Below are 15,563 nucleotides of genomic sequence, written 5' to 3'. Positions count from 1 at the left end.
TCAGATATGGGGAAACAGAGGCTGGGAATCAGAGGCAGGGAAACAGAGGTGGGGAATCATATATGGGGAATCAGAGGTGGGGAATCAGAGGTTGCGAAACAGAGGCAGGGAATCAGAGCTGGGGAATCAGAGGCGGGGAATCAGAGCTGCGGAATATGAGGCAGGGAATCAGAGTTGGGGATTCAGAGGCGGGGAATCAGAGCTGGGGAATCAGAGGCGGGGAATCAGAGGCGGGGAAATAGATATGGGGAAACAGAGGCGGGGAATTAGAGGCGGGGAAACAGAGGCGGGGAATCAGATATGGGGAATCAGAGGTGGGGAATCAGAGGCAGGGAATCAGATGTGCGGAATCAGAGATGGGGAATCAGAGGCAGGGATCAGAATCAGAAGCGGGGAATCAGAGGCCGGGATCAGAGGCCGGGAATCAGATGCCGGGAATAAGAGGCCAGGAATCAGAGTCCGGGAATCAGAGATGGGGAATCAGAGGCGGGGAATGAAATATGGGGAATCAGAGGCGGGGTATCAGAGGCGGGGAAACAGAGGCGGTGAATCTGATATGGGGAATCAGGGTGGCGAATGAAAGGCGGTGAATCAGAGATGGTGAATCAGAGGCGGGGAATCAGAGGCAGGGAATCAAACACGGGGAATCAGAGGCGGGGAATCAGAGCTGGGGAATCAGAGGCGGGGAATCAGAGTTGGGGATTCAGAGGCGGGGAATCAGATATGGGGAAACAGAGGCGGGGAATCAGAGGCGGGCAAACAGAGGCGGGGAATTAGATATGGGGAATCAGAGGTGGGGAATCAGAGGCGGGCAAACAGAGGAGGGGAATTAGATATGGGGAATCAGTGGTGGGGAATCAGAGGTGGTTTATCAGAGATGGGGAATCACAGGCGGGGAATCAGAGGCAGGGAATAGAATGCGGGGAATCAGAGGCAGGGAATCAGATATGGGGAAACAGAGGCGGGGAATCAGGGGCGGGGAAACAGAGGCGGGGAATCAGATATGGGGAATCGGATGCGGGGAATCAGAGGCGGGGAATCAGATATGGGGAATCAGAGGTGGGGAATCAGAGGCAGGTAATCAGATGTGCGGAATCAGAGATGGGGAATCAGAGGCAGGGAATCAGAATCAGAAGCGGGGAGTCAGAGGCCGGGAATCAGAGGCCTGGAATCAGATGCTGGGAATAAGAGGCCGGGAATCAGAGGTGGGGAATCAGAGTCCGGGAATCAGAGATGGGGATTCAGAGGCGGGGAATGAGATATGGAGAATCAGAGGCGGGGAATCAGAGGCGGGAAAACAGAGGTGGGGAATCAGATATGGGGAATCAGAGGTGGCGAATCAAAGGTGGTGAATCAGAGATGGGTAATCAGAGGCGGGGAATCAGAGGCAGGGAATCAAACACGGGGAATCAGAGGCGGGGAATCAGAGCTGGGGAATCAGAGGCTGGGAATCAAAGTTGGGGAATCAGAGGCAGGGAATCAGATATGGGGAAACAGGGGCGGGGAATCAGAGGCGGGGAAACAGAGGCGGGGAATCAGATATGGGGAATCAGAGGCAGGGAATTAGAGTTGGGGAATCAGAGGCGGGGAATCAGAGGCGGGGAAACAGAGGCGGGGAATCAAACACGGGGAATCAGAGGTGGGGAATCAGAGGTTGGGAATCAGAGGCAGGGAATCAGAGGCGGGGAATCAGAGGCGGGGAATCAGAGGCAGGGAATCAGATGTGCGGAATCGGAGATAGGGAATCAGAGGCGGGGAATCAGAGGCGGGGAATCAGAGGCCGGGAATCAGATATGGGGAAACAGAGGCGGGGAATCAGAGGCGGGGAAACAGAGGCTGGGAATCAGATATGGGGAATCAGAGGTGGGGAATCAGAGGTTGGGAATCAGAGGCAGGGAATCAGAGGCTTGGAATCAGATGCAGGGAATCAGATGCGGGGAATCAGAGGCGGGGAATCAGAGCTGGGGAATCAGAGGTGGGGAATCAGAGTTGGGGAATCAGAGGCGGGGACTTAGATATTGGGAAACAGAGGCAGGGAATCAGAGGCGGGGAATCAGATATGGGGAATCAGAGATGGGGAATCAGAGGCAGGGAATCAGATGTGCGGAATCAGAGATGGGGAATCAAAGGCAGGGAATCAGAATCAGAAGCAGGGAATCAGAGGCCGGGAATCAGAGGCCGGAATCAGATGCCGGGAATAAGAGGCCGGAAATCAGAGGTGGGGAATCAGAGTCCGGGAATCAGAGATGGGGATTCAGAGGCGGGGAATGAGATATGGGGAATCAGAGGCGGGGAATCATCGGCGGGGAAACAGAGGCGGGGAATCAGATATGGCGAATCAGAGGTGGCGAATCAAAGGCGGTGAATCAGAGATGGGGAATCAGAGGCCGGGAATCAGAGGCTGGGAATCAAACACGGGGAATCAGAGGAGGGGAATCAGAATTGGGGAATCAGAGATGGGGAATCAGAGATGGGGAATCAGAGGCAGGGAATCAGACGCGGGGAATCAGAGGTGGTGAATCAGAGATGTGGAATCAGAGGCGGGGAATCAGAGGCAGGGAATCAGACGCGGGGAATAGGAGGCGGGGAATCATAGCTGGCGAATCAGAGGTGGGGAATCAGAGGTGGGGAATCAGAGGCGGGGAATCAGATATTGGGAATCAGAGGTGGGGAATCAGAGGCGGGGAAACAGAGGCGGGGAATCAGAGGCGGGCAAACAGAGGCGGGGAATTAGATATGGGGAATCAGTGGTGGGGAATCAGAGGTGGTGAATCAGAGATGGGGAATCACAGGCGGGGAATCAGAGGCAGGGAATAGAACGCGGGGAATCAGAGGCAGGGAATCAGAGCTGGGGAATAAGAGGCGGGGAATCATAGTTGGGAATCAGAGGCGGGGAATCAGATATGGGGAAACAGAGGCGGGGAATCAGGGGTGGGGAAACAGAGGCGGGGAATCAGATATGGGGAATCGGATGTGGGGAATCAGAGGCGGGGAATCAGAGCTGTGGAATCAGAGGCGGGGAATCAGAGTTGGGGCATCAGAGGTGGGGAATTAGATATGGGGAAACAGAGGCGGGGAATCAGAGGCGTGGAAACAGAGGCGGGGAATCAGATATGGGGAATCAGAGGTGGGGAATCAGAGGCAGGTAATCAGATGTGCGGAATCAGAGATGGGGAATCAGAGGCAGGGAATCAGAATCAGAAGCGGGGAGTCAGAGGACGGGAATCAGAGGCCTGGAATCAGATGCTGGGAATAAGAGGCCGGGAATCAGACGTGGGGAATCAGAGTCCGGGAATCAGAGATGGGGAGTCAGAGGCGGGGAATGAGATATGGAGAATCAGAGGCGGGGAATCAGAGGCGGGGAAACAGAGGTGGGGAATCAGATATGGGGAATCAGAGGTGGCGAATCAAAGGCGGTGAATCAGAGATGGGGAATCAGAGGCGGGGAATCAGAGGCAGGGAATCAAACACGGGGAATCAGAGGCGGGGAATCAGAGCTGGGGAATCAGAGGCTGGGAATCAAAGTTGGGGAATCAGAGGCAGGGAATCAGATATGGGGAAACAGGGGCGGGGAATCAGAGGCGGGGAAACAGAGGCAGGGAATCAGATATGGGGAATCAGAGGCGGGGAATTAGAGTTGGGGAATCAGAGGCGGGGAATCAGAGGCGGGGAAACAGAGGCGGGGAATCAAACACGGGGAATCAGAGGTGGGGAATCAGAGGTTGGGAATCAGATGCAGGGAATCAGAGGCGGGGAATCAGAGGCGGGGAATCAGAGGCAGGGAATCAGATGTGCGGAATCGGAGATGGGGAATCAGAGGCAGGGAATCAGAGGCGGGGAATCAGAGGCGGGGAATCAGAGGCCGGGAATCAGATATGGGGAAACAGAGGCGGGGAAACAGAGGCTGGGGATCAGATATGGGGAATCAGAGGTGGGGAATCAGAGGTAGGGAATCAGAGGCAGGGAATCAGAGGCTTGGAATCAGATGCAGGGAATCAGATGCGGGGAATCAGAGGCGGGGAATCAGAGCTGGGGAATCAGATGCTGGGAATCAAAGTTGGGGAATCAGAGGCAGGGAATCAGATATGGGGAAACAGGGGTGGGGAATCAGAGGCGGGGAAACAGAGGCGGGGAATCAGATATGGGGAATCAGAGGCGGGGAATTAGAGTTGGGGAATCAGAGGCGGGGAATCAGAGGCGGAGAAACAGAGGCGGGGAATCAAACACGGGGAATCAGAGGTGGGGAATCAGAGGTTGGGAATCAGAGGCAGGGAATCAGAGGCGGGGAATCAGAGGCGGGGAATCAGAGGCAGGGAATCAGATGTGCGGAATCGGAGATGGGGAATCAGAGGCAGGGAATCAGAGGCGGGGAATCAGAGGCGGGGAACCAGAGGCCGGGAATCAGATATGGGGAAACAGAGGCGGGGAATCAGAGGCGGGGAAACAGAGGCCTGGAATCAGATATGGGGAATCAGAGGTGGGGAATCAGAGGTTGGGAATCAGAGGCAGGGAATAAGAGGCTTGGAATCAGATGCAGGGAATCAGATGCGGGGAATCAGAGGCGGGGAATCAGAGCTGGGGAATCAGAGGTGGGGAATTAGAGTTGTGGAATCAGAGGCGGGGACTTAGATATTGGGAAACAGAGGCGGGGAATCAGAGGCGGGGAAACAGAAGCGGGGAATCAGATATGGGGAATCAGAGATGGGGAATCAGAGGCAGGGAATCAGATGTGCGGAATCAGAGATGGGGAATCAAAGGCAGGGAATCAGAATCAGTAGCAGGGAATCAGAGGTGGGGAATCAGAGTCCGGGAATCAGAGATGGGGATTCAGAGGCGGGGAATGAGATATGGGGAATCAGAGGCGGGGAATCAGAGGCGGGGAAACAGAGGCGGGGAATCAGATATGGGGAATCAGAGGTGGCGAATCAAAGGCGGTGAATCAGAGTTGGGGAATCAGTGGCCGGGAATCAGAGGCAGGGAATCAAACACGGGGAATCAGAGGCGGGGAATCATAGCTGGCGAATCAGAGGCGGGGAATCAGAGGTGGGGAATCAGAGGCGGGGAATCAGATATTGGGAATCAGAGGTGGGGAATCAGAGGCGGGGAAACAGAGGCGGGGAATCAGATATGGGGTATCAGAGGTGGGGAATCAGAGGTTGTGAATCAGAGATGGGGAATCAGAGGCGGGGAATCAGAGGCCGGTAATCAGACGCGGGGAATCAGAGGCGGGGAATCAGAGCTGGGAAATTAGAGGCAGGGAATCAGAGTTGGGGATTCAGAGGCGGGGAATCAGATATGGGGAAACAGAGGCGGGGAATCAGATGCGGGCAAATAGAGGCGGGGATCAGATATGGGGAAACAGAGGCGGGGAATCAGAGGCGGGGAAACAGAGGCGTGGAATCAGATATGGGGAATCAGAGGTGGGGAATCAGAGGTTGGGAATCAGAGTCTGGGAATCAGAGGCTGGGAATCAGATGCATGGAATCAGATGCGGGGAATCAGAGGCGGGGAATCAGAGCTGGGGAATCAGAGGTGGGGAATCAAAGTTGGGGAATCAGAGGCGGGGACTTAGATATGGGGAAACAGAGGTGGGGAATCAGAGGCGGGGAAACAGAGGCGGGGAATCAGATATGGGGAATCAGAGGTGGGGAATCAGAGGCAGGGAATTAGATTTGCGGAATCAGAGATGGGGAATCAGAAGCAGGGAATCAGAGGCCGGAAATCAGAGGCCGGAATCAGATGCCGGGAATAAGAGGCCGGGAATCAGAGGTGGGGAATCAGAGTCCAAGAATCAGAGATGGGGAATCAGAGGCGGGGAATGAGATATGGGGAATCAGAGGCGGGGAAACAGAGGCGAGGAATCAGATATGGGGAATCAGAGGTGGCGAATCAAAGGCGGTGAATCAGAGATGGGGAATCAGAGGCGGGGAATCAGAGGCAGGGGATCAAAGACGGGGAATCAGAGGCGGGGAATCAGAGCTGGGGAATCAGAGGCGGGGAATCAGAGTTGGGGAATCAGAGGTGGGGAATCAGAGTTGGGGAATCAGAGGCGGGGACTTAGATATTGGGAAACAGAGGCGGGGAATCAAAGGTGGGGAAACAGAGGCGGGGAATCAGATATGGGGAATCAGAGGTGGGGAATCAGAGGCAGGGAATCAAACACGGGGAATCAGATGCGGGGAATCAGAGCTGGGGAATCAGAGGCGGGGAATCAGAGTTGGGGAATCAGAGGCGGGGAATCAGACGCAGGGAATCAATATGTGAAATCAGAGGTGGGGAATCAGACGCAGGGAATCAATATGGGAAATCAGAGTTGGGGAATCAGAGGTTGGGAATCAAAGGAAGGGAATCAGAGGCGAGGAATCAGAGCTGGGGAATCAGAGGCGGGGAATCAGAATTGGGGAATCAGAGATGGGGAATCAGAGATGGGGAATCAGAGGCGGGGAATCAGACGCGTGGAATCAGAGGTGGTGAATCAGAGATGTGGAATCAGAGGCGGGGAATCAGAGGCAGGGAATCAGACGCGGGGAATCAGAGGTGGGGAATCATAGCTGGCGAATCAGAGGCGGGGAATGAGATATGGGGAATCAGAGGTGGGGAATCAGAGGCGGGGAAACAGTGGCGAGGAATCAGATATGGGGAATCAGAGGTGGCGAATCAAAGGCGGTGAATCAGAGATGGGGAATCAGAGGCGGGGAATCAGAGGCAGGGGATCAAACACGGGGAATCAGAGGCGGGGAATCAGAGCTGTGGAATCAGAGGCGGGGAATCAGAGTTGGGGAATCAGAGGCGGGGAATCAGAGCTGGGGAATCAGAGGTGGGGAATCAGAGTCGGGGAATCAGAGGCAGGGAGTCGGATGTGCGGAATCAGAGATGGGGAATCAGAGGTGGGGAATCAGAGGCGGTGAATCTGAGATGGGGAATCAGACACGGGGATTCAGAGGCTGGGAATCAGACGGGGGGAATCAAAGGCGGGGAATGAAGCTGGGGAATCAGAGGCAGGGAATCAGAGTTGGGGAATCAGAGGCGGGGAATCAGAGTTGGGGAATCAGAGGCGGGGAATCAGAGCTGCGGAATCAGAGGTGGGGATCAGAGTCGGGGAATCAGAGGCAGGGGATCAAACACGGGGAATCAGAGGCGGGGAATCAGAGCTGGGGAATCAGAGGCGGGGAATCAGAGTTGGGGAATCAGAGGCGGGGAATCAGAGCTGCGGAATCAGAGGTGGGGATCAGAGTCGTGGAATCAGAGGCAGGGAATCAGATGTGCGGAATCAGTGATGGGGAATCAGAGGTGGGGAATCAGAGGCTGTGAATCAGAGATGGGGAATCAGAGGCGGGGAATCAGAGGCAAGAAATCAGACACGGGGTTTCAGAGGCTGGGAATCAGACGGGGGAATCAAAGGCGGGGAATCAGAGCTGGGGAATCAGAGGCAGGGAATCAGAGTTGGGGATTCAGAGGCGGGGAATCAGATATGGGGAAACAGAGGCGGGGAATCAGAGTCGGGCAAACAGAGGCGGGGAATTAGATATGGGGAATCAGAGGTGGGGAATCAGAGGTGGTGAATCAGAGATGGGGAATCACAGGCGGGGAATCAGAGGCAGGGAATAGAACGCGGGGAATCAGAGGCAGGGAATCAGAGCTGGGGAATAAGAGGCGGGGAATCATAGTTGGGAATCAGAGGCGGGGAATCAGATATGGGGAAACAGAGGCGGGGAATCAGGGGCGGGGAAACAGAGGCGGGGAATCAGATATGGGGAATCGGATGTGGGGAATCAGAGGCGGGGAATCAGAGCTGTGGAATCAGAGGCGGGGAATCAGAGTTGGGGCATCAGAGGTGGGGAATTAGATATGGGGAAACAGAGGCGGGGAATCAGAGGCGTGGAAACAGAGGCGGGGAATCAGATATGGGGAATCAGAGGTGGGGAATCAGAGGCAGGTAATCAGATGTGCGGAATCAGAGATGGGGAATCAGAGGCAGGGAATCAGAATCAGAAGCGGGGAGTCAGAGGACGGGAATCAGAGGCCTGGAATCAGATGCTGGGAATAAGAGGCCGGGAATCAGACGTGGGGAATCAGAGTCCGGGAATCAGAGATGGGGAGTCAGAGGCGGGGAATGAGATATGGAGAATCAGAGGCGGGGAATCAGAGGCGGGGAAACAGAGGTGGGGAATCAGATATGGGGAATCAGAGGTGGCGAATCAAAGGCGGTGAATCAGAGATGGGGAATCAGAGGCGGGGAATCAGAGGCAGGGAATCAAACACGGGGAATCAGAGGCGGGGAATCAGAGCTGGGGAATCAGAGGCTGGGAATCAAAGTTGGGGAATCAGAGGCAGGGAATCAGATATGGGGAAACAGGGGCGGGGAATCAGAGGCGGGGAAACAGAGGCAGGGAATCAGATATGGGGAATCAGAGGCGGGGAATTAGAGTTGGGGAATCAGAGGCGGGGAATCAGAGGCGGGGAAACAGAGGCGGGGAATCAAACACGGGGAATCAGAGGTGGGGAATCAGAGGTTGGGAATCAGATGCAGGGAATCAGAGGCGGGGAATCAGAGGCGGGGAATCAGAGGCAGGGAATCAGATGTGCGGAATCGGAGATGGGGAATCAGAGGCAGGGAATCAGAGGCGGGGAATCAGAGGCGGGGAATCAGAGGCCGGGAATCAGATATGGGGAAACAGAGGCGGGGAAACAGAGGCTGGGGATCAGATATGGGGAATCAGAGGTGGGGAATCAGAGGTAGGGAATCAGAGGCAGGGAATCAGAGGCTTGGAATCAGATGCAGGGAATCAGATGCGGGGAATCAGAGGCGGGGAATCAGAGCTGGGGAATCAGATGCTGGGAATCAAAGTTGGGGAATCAGAGGCAGGGAATCAGATATGGGGAAACAGGGGTGGGGAATCAGAGGCGGGGAAACAGAGGCGGGGAATCAGATATGGGGAATCAGAGGCGGGGAATTAGAGTTGGGGAATCAGAGGCGGGGAATCAGAGGCGGAGAAACAGAGGCGGGGAATCAAACACGGGGAATCAGAGGTGGGGAATCAGAGGTTGGGAATCAGAGGCAGGGAATCAGAGGCGGGGAATCAGAGGCGGGGAATCAGAGGCAGGGAATCAGATGTGCGGAATCGGAGATGGGGAATCAGAGGCAGGGAATCAGAGGCGGGGAATCAGAGGCGGGGAACCAGAGGCCGGGAATCAGATATGGGGAAACAGAGGCGGGGAATCAGAGGCGGGGAAACAGAGGCCTGGAATCAGATATGGGGAATCAGAGGTGGGGAATCAGAGGTTGGGAATCAGAGGCAGGGAATAAGAGGCTTGGAATCAGATGCAGGGAATCAGATGCGGGGAATCAGAGGCGGGGAATCAGAGCTGGGGAATCAGAGGTGGGGAATTAGAGTTGTGGAATCAGAGGCGGGGACTTAGATATTGGGAAACAGAGGCGGGGAATCAGAGGCGGGGAAACAGAAGCGGGGAATCAGATATGGGGAATCAGAGATGGGGAATCAGAGGCAGGGAATCAGATGTGCGGAATCAGAGATGGGGAATCAAAGGCAGGGAATCAGAATCAGTAGCAGGGAATCAGAGGTGGGGAATCAGAGTCCGGGAATCAGAGATGGGGATTCAGAGGCGGGGAATGAGATATGGGGAATCAGAGGCGGGGAATCAGAGGCGGGGAAACAGAGGCGGGGAATCAGATATGGGGAATCAGAGGTGGCGAATCAAAGGCGGTGAATCAGAGTTGGGGAATCAGTGGCCGGGAATCAGAGGCAGGGAATCAAACACGGGGAATCAGAGGCGGGGAATCATAGCTGGCGAATCAGAGGCGGGGAATCAGAGGTGGGGAATCAGAGGCGGGGAATCAGATATTGGGAATCAGAGGTGGGGAATCAGAGGCGGGGAAACAGAGGCGGGGAATCAGATATGGGGTATCAGAGGTGGGGAATCAGAGGTTGTGAATCAGAGATGGGGAATCAGAGGCGGGGAATCAGAGGCCGGTAATCAGACGCGGGGAATCAGAGGCGGGGAATCAGAGCTGGGAAATTAGAGGCAGGGAATCAGAGTTGGGGATTCAGAGGCGGGGAATCAGATATGGGGAAACAGAGGCGGGGAATCAGATGCGGGCAAATAGAGGCGGGGATCAGATATGGGGAAACAGAGGCGGGGAATCAGAGGCGGGGAAACAGAGGCGTGGAATCAGATATGGGGAATCAGAGGTGGGGAATCAGAGGTTGGGAATCAGAGTCTGGGAATCAGAGGCTGGGAATCAGATGCATGGAATCAGATGCGGGGAATCAGAGGCGGGGAATCAGAGCTGGGGAATCAGAGGTGGGGAATCAAAGTTGGGGAATCAGAGGCGGGGACTTAGATATGGGGAAACAGAGGTGGGGAATCAGAGGCGGGGAAACAGAGGCGGGGAATCAGATATGGGGAATCAGAGGTGGGGAATCAGAGGCAGGGAATTAGATTTGCGGAATCAGAGATGGGGAATCAGAAGCAGGGAATCAGAGGCCGGAAATCAGAGGCCGGAATCAGATGCCGGGAATAAGAGGCCGGGAATCAGAGGTGGGGAATCAGAGTCCAAGAATCAGAGATGGGGAATCAGAGGCGGGGAATGAGATATGGGGAATCAGAGGCGGGGAAACAGAGGCGAGGAATCAGATATGGGGAATCAGAGGTGGCGAATCAAAGGCGGTGAATCAGAGATGGGGAATCAGAGGCGGGGAATCAGAGGCAGGGGATCAAAGACGGGGAATCAGAGGCGGGGAATCAGAGCTGGGGAATCAGAGGCGGGGAATCAGAGTTGGGGAATCAGAGGTGGGGAATCAGAGTTGGGGAATCAGAGGCGGGGACTTAGATATTGGGAAACAGAGGCGGGGAATCAAAGGTGGGGAAACAGAGGCGGGGAATCAGATATGGGGAATCAGAGGTGGGGAATCAGAGGCAGGGAATCAAACACGGGGAATCAGATGCGGGGAATCAGAGCTGGGGAATCAGAGGCGGGGAATCAGAGTTGGGGAATCAGAGGCGGGGAATCAGACGCAGGGAATCAATATGTGAAATCAGAGGTGGGGAATCAGACGCAGGGAATCAATATGGGAAATCAGAGTTGGGGAATCAGAGGTTGGGAATCAAAGGAAGGGAATCAGAGGCGAGGAATCAGAGCTGGGGAATCAGAGGCGGGGAATCAGAATTGGGGAATCAGAGATGGGGAATCAGAGATGGGGAATCAGAGGCGGGGAATCAGACGCGTGGAATCAGAGGTGGTGAATCAGAGATGTGGAATCAGAGGCGGGGAATCAGAGGCAGGGAATCAGACGCGGGGAATCAGAGGTGGGGAATCATAGCTGGCGAATCAGAGGCGGGGAATGAGATATGGGGAATCAGAGGTGGGGAATCAGAGGCGGGGAAACAGTGGCGAGGAATCAGATATGGGGAATCAGAGGTGGCGAATCAAAGGCGGTGAATCAGAGATGGGGAATCAGAGGCGGGGAATCAGAGGCAGGGGATCAAACACGGGGAATCAGAGGCGGGGAATCAGAGCTGTGGAATCAGAGGCGGGGAATCAGAGTTGGGGAATCAGAGGCGGGGAATCAGAGCTGGGGAATCAGAGGTGGGGAATCAGAGTCGGGGAATCAGAGGCAGGGAGTCGGATGTGCGGAATCAGAGATGGGGAATCAGAGGTGGGGAATCAGAGGCGGTGAATCTGAGATGGGGAATCAGACACGGGGATTCAGAGGCTGGGAATCAGACGGGGGGAATCAAAGGCGGGGAATGAAGCTGGGGAATCAGAGGCAGGGAATCAGAGTTGGGGAATCAGAGGCGGGGAATCAGAGTTGGGGAATCAGAGGCGGGGAATCAGAGCTGCGGAATCAGAGGTGGGGATCAGAGTCGGGGAATCAGAGGCAGGGGATCAAACACGGGGAATCAGAGGCGGGGAATCAGAGCTGGGGAATCAGAGGCGGGGAATCAGAGTTGGGGAATCAGAGGCGGGGAATCAGAGCTGCGGAATCAGAGGTGGGGATCAGAGTCGTGGAATCAGAGGCAGGGAATCAGATGTGCGGAATCAGTGATGGGGAATCAGAGGTGGGGAATCAGAGGCTGTGAATCAGAGATGGGGAATCAGAGGCGGGGAATCAGAGGCAAGAAATCAGACACGGGGTTTCAGAGGCTGGGAATCAGACGGGGGAATCAAAGGCGGGGAATCAGAGCTGGGGAATCAGAGGCAGGGAATCAGAGTTGGGGATTCAGAGGCGGGGAATCAGATATGGGGAAACAGAGGCGGGGAATCAGAGTCGGGCAAACAGAGGCGGGGAATTAGATATGGGGAATCAGAGGTGGGGAATCAGAGGTGGTGAATCAGAGATGGGGAATCACAGGCGGGGAATCAGAGGCAGGGAATAGAACGCGGGGAATCAGAGGCAGGGAATCAGAGTTGGGGCATCAGAGGTTTGGAATTAGATATGGGGAAACTGAGGCGGGGAATCAGAGGCGGGGAAACAGAGGCGGGAAATCAGATATGGGGAATCAGAGGTGGGGAATCAGATGTGCGGAATCAGAGATGGGGAATCAGAGGCAGGGATTCAGAATCAGAAGCGGGGAATCAGAGGCCGGGAAACAGAGGTGGGGAATCAGATATGGGGAATCAGAGGCGGGGAATCAGAGCTGGGGAATCAGAGGCGGGGAATCAGAGTTGGGGAATCAGAGGCGGGGAATCAGAGCTGGGGAATCAGAGGTGGGGATCAGAGTCGGGGAATCAGAGGCAGGGAATCAGATGTGCGGAATCAGAGATGGGGAATCAGAGGTGGGGAATCAGCGGCTGTGAATCAGAGATTGGGAATCAGAGGCGGGGAATCAGAGGCAGGAAATCAGACACGGGGACTCAGAGGCTGGGAATCAGACGGGGGGAATCAAAGGCGGGGAATCAGAGCTGGGGAATCAGAGGCGGGGAATCAGAGTTGGGGAATCAGAAGCGGGGAATCAGATATGGGGAAACAGAGGAGGGGAATCAGAGGCGGGGAAACAGAGGCGGGGAATCTGATATGGGGAATCAGAGGTGGCGAATGAAAGGCGGTGAATCAGAGATGGTTAATCAGAGGCGGGGAATCAGAGGCAGTGAATCAAACACGGGGAATCATAGGTGGGGAATCAGAGCTGGGGAATCAGTGGCGGGGAATCAGAGTTGGGGAATCAGAGGCGGGGAATCAGATATGGGGAAACAGAGGCTGGGAATCAGAGGCAGGGAAACAGAGGTGGGGAATCATATATGGGGAATCAGAGGTGGGGAATCAGAGGTTGCGAAACAGAGGCAGGGAATCAGAGCTGGGGAATCAGAGGCGGGGAATCAGAGCTGCGGAATATGAGGCAGGGAATCAGAGTTGGGGATTCAGAGGCGGGGAATCAGAGCTGGGGAATCAGAGGCGGGGAATCAGAGGTGGGGAAATAGATATGGGGAAACAGAGGCGGGGAATTAGAGGCGGGGAAACAGAGGCGGGGAATCAGATATGGGGAATCAGAGGTGGGGAATCAGAGGCAGGGAATCAGATGTGCGGAATCAGAGATGGGGAATCAGAGGCAGGGATCAGAATCAGAAGCGGGGAATCAGAGGCCGGGATCAGAGGCCGGGAATCAGATGCCGGGAATAAGAGGCCAGGAATCAGAGTCCGGGAATCAGAGATGGGGAATCAGAGGCGGGGAATGAAATATGGGGAATCAGAGGCGGGGTATCAGAGGCGGGGAAACAGAGGCGGTGAATCTGATATGGGGAATCAGGGTGGCGAATGAAAGGCGGTGAATCAGAGATGGTGAATCAGAGGCGGGGAATCAGAGGCAGGGAATCAAACACGGGGAATCAGAGGCGGGGAATCAGAGCTGGGGAATCAGAGGCGGGGAATCAGAGTTGGGGATTCAGAGGCGGGGAATCAGATATGGGGAAACAGAGGCGGGGAATCAGAGGCGGGCAAACAGAGGCGGGGAATTAGATATGGGGAATCAGAGGTGGGGAATCAGAGGCGGGCAAACAGAGGAGGGGAATTAGATATGGGGAATCAGTGGTGGGGAATCAGAGGTGGTTTATCAGAGATGGGGAATCACAGGCGGGGAATCAGAGGCAGGGAATAGAACGCGGGGAATCAGAGGCAGGGAATCAGAGCTGGGGAATCAGAGGCGGGGAATCATAGTTGGGAATCGGAGGCGGGGAATCAGATATGGGGAAACAGAGGCGGGGAATCAGGGGCGGGGAAACAGAGGCGGGGAATCAGATATGGGGAATCGGATGCGGGGAATCAGAGGCGGGGAATCAGATATGGGGAATCAGAGGTGGGGAATCAGAGGCAGGTAATCAGATGTGCGGAATCAGAGATGGGGAATCAGAGGCAGGGAATCAGAATCAGAAGCGGGGAGTCAGAGGCCGGGAATCAGAGGCCTGGAATCAGATGCTGGGAATAAGAGGCCGGGAATCAGAGGTGGGGAATCAGAGTCCGGGAATCAGAGATGGGGATTCAGAGGCGGGGAATGAGATATGGAGAATCAGAGGCGGGGAATCAGAGGCGGGAAAACAGAGGTGGGGAATCAGATATGGGGAATCAGAGGTGGCGAATCAAAGGTGGTGAATCAGAGATGGGTAATCAGAGGCGGGGAATCAGAGGCAGGGAATCAAACACGGGGAATCAGAGGCGGGGAATCAGAGCTGGGGAATCAGAGGCTGGGAATCAAAGTTGGGGAATCAGAGGCAGGGAATCAGATATGGGGAAACAGGGGCGGGGAATCAGAGGCGGGGAAACAGAGGCGGGGAATCAGATATGGGGAATCAGAGGCAGGGAATTAGAGTTGGGGAATCAGAGGCGGGGAATCAGAGGCGGGGAAACAGAGGCGGGGAATCAAACACGGGGAATCAGAGGTGGGGAATCAGAGGTTGGGAATCAGAGGCAGGGAATCAGAGGCGGGGAATCAGAGGCGGGGAATCAGAGGCAGGGAATCAGATGTGCGGAATCGGAGATAGGGAATCAGAGGCGGGGAATCAGAGGCGGGGAATCAGAGGCCGGGAATCAGATATGGGGAAACAGAGGCGGGGAATCAGAGGCGGGGAAACAGAGGCTGGGAATCAGATATGGGGAATCAGAGGTGGGGAATCAGAGGTTGGGAATCAGAGGCAGGGAATCAGAGGCTTGGAATCAGATGCAGGGAATCAGATGCGGGGAATCAGAGGCGGGGAATCAGAGCTGGGGAATCAGAGGTGGGGAATCAGAGTTGGGGAATCAGAGGCGGGGACTTAGATATTGGGAAACAGAGGCAGGGAATCAGAGGCGGGGAATCAGATATGGGGAATCAGAGATGGGGAATCAGAGGCAGGGAATCAGATGTGCGGAATCAGAGATGGGGAATCAAAGGCAGGGAATCAGAATCAGAAGCAGGGAATCAGAGGCCGGGAATCAGAGGCCGGAATCAGATGCCGGGAATAAGAGGCCGGAAATCAGAGGTGGGGAATCAGAGTCCGGGAATCAGAGATGGGGATTCAGAGGCGGGGAATGAGATATGGGGAATCAGAGGCGGGGAATCAGAGATGGGGA

The sequence above is a fragment of the Narcine bancroftii genome, chromosome 7 (genome assembly GCF_036971445.1).
Source record: "Narcine bancroftii isolate sNarBan1 chromosome 7, sNarBan1.hap1, whole genome shotgun sequence".
Lineage (NCBI taxonomy): Eukaryota > Metazoa > Chordata > Chondrichthyes > Torpediniformes > Narcinidae > Narcine > Narcine bancroftii.
The sequence above is the reverse complement of the archived record's forward strand: the minus strand, read 5'-3'. Positions refer to the sequence as shown.